This window comes from Micropterus dolomieu, unplaced genomic scaffold (genome assembly GCF_021292245.1).
Source record: "Micropterus dolomieu isolate WLL.071019.BEF.003 ecotype Adirondacks unplaced genomic scaffold, ASM2129224v1 contig_5543, whole genome shotgun sequence".
In the NCBI taxonomy this organism is placed as follows: Eukaryota; Metazoa; Chordata; class Actinopteri; order Centrarchiformes; family Centrarchidae; genus Micropterus; species Micropterus dolomieu.
This window is the reverse complement of record NW_025734532.1, coordinates 1-1745: the sequence shown is the minus strand read 5'-3', so window position 1 is coordinate 1745 and position 1745 is coordinate 1. Positions and strand designations below refer to the sequence as shown.

At 41.3% G+C, this 1745-nt stretch overlaps 1 long non-coding RNA gene across 1 annotated transcript; it reads right to left on the bottom strand.

Moving 5' to 3' along the window:
- Positions 1–99: 99 nt before the first annotated feature.
- Positions 100–1110, bottom strand: LOC123964811. The gene is made up of 3 exons (XR_006823540.1): positions 918–1110; positions 622–798; positions 100–513 (listed from the first exon to the last, which is right to left on the bottom strand). It is a non-coding gene; the product is annotated as an uncharacterized LOC123964811 (long non-coding RNA).
- Between the last annotated feature and the right edge of the window lie 635 nt (positions 1111–1745).

Genomic DNA, 1745 nt, shown 5'->3' with positions numbered 1-1745 from the left:
CATTCAGTTTGGAGTTCAGGAGATTGTCTTGACCAGGACCACACCCCTAAATGCATTGAAGCAACTGCCATGTGATTGGTTGATTAGATAATTGCATTAATGAGAAATTGAACAGGTGTTCCTAATAATCCTTTAGGTGAGTGTAGTTGCTATCATTGTCATCATGATCATCATCATCATCACCATCATCATCACTGTATACCAGTGTCTGTATGCTTGACATGGGGAGGGCCCGATACAGGCAGGGGTTGTCTGGGGTACCATAACCATGCGTTGCAGGAACAACGTCTGGTACATGTTGGTGAAACATCATAGTGGCGTGATGTAGTTTACTTTCCAGCTGTTTGAGACGATGATGGCAGAACACAGGAAGGCATGCTGCTGTTGGAGGTGGTCAGCTACAGTTCTCATTTCCTGGTAAAGCGTGTGCTTTTCCTCAGCGGCCCGAGTCTTCATATGTAAGGCATCAATCACTTGCCTTTTCAGACTCCTTGGAACATCATCTTCTTCAACCTGGAAGAAGATAAAAGAAAACAATGTGCAACGTAGCTGTGGTTAGTAAGCGGTTGTCAGGTGGTTACTAGAGTGATGTGGTCACTAGGTTTTGGTAACTATACTTACAGTGTCATCAAAACAGAAGTAGACTGACCAAGACGGATCACATGATTCTTGAAAATCAATTGTTGCAGGGAAGATGCTGATCTGTGGTGGCCACTGAATGCTGTTGTACTCTTTTATTGCCTGTCTCAGTCTCTTGTTGGAGTTGGCAACCTGCTTGGACAGTCTAATGGCAATGCCCTGCCCATAAAGTAAAGTTATAAAATAGACATGCAAACAAATGCCTTCATTATTATGGTCCTTTACAGAGTTGGATCTTATTTTTTTTTTTATTTATCTACTTATCCACAGCACTTTACCTGGATATTTTCTCTTCACGGCTCTCTCCTTTGATTCAGTTCTAGCCTTCCAGATCAGTTGGCCTCTGACATCACAGTCAACTTCTTTAAGGGTAGACTGAAAGATTAAATCAGATTCTTGCCATCTTCTCCGAATGCTGTGTTTTTTTCTCAATGTTTAGCAGAGAGTTCTCAATTCTAAAATGGTCAGAGAGTAAAAATGACTGTTAATTAGGCACTTAATCAGAGAACAGTAACAGACTGATACTGCTTACTTGCTCTTTTTCATCCTCCATGTGTGACTCACGAGTCCCAGATCTACAGTGAGGAAAATAAGTATCTGAACACCCTGCTATTTTGCAAGTTCTTCCACTTAGAAATCATGGAGGGGTCTGAAATTGTCATCGTAGGTGCATGTCCACTGTGAGAGACATAATCTAAAAACAAAAATCCAGAAATCACAATGTATGATTTTTTAACTATTTGTATGATACAGCTGCAAATAAGTATTTGAACACCTGAGAAATCAATGTTAATATTTGGTACAGTAGCCTTTGTTTGCAATTACAGAGGTCAAACGTTTCCTGTAGTTTTTCACCAGGTTTGCACACACTGCAGGAGGGATTTTGGGATGGTACTCATCATTCTTCTTCCTCCAAACACGGTTAGTGGAATTATGACCAAAACGTTCTATTTTGGTCTCATCTGACCACATGACTTTCTCCCATGACTCCTCTGGATCATCCAAATGGTCATTGGCAAACTGAAGACGGGCCTTGACATGTGCTGGTTTAAGCAGGGGAACCTTCCGTGCCATGCGTGATTTCAAACCATGACGTCTTAGTGTAT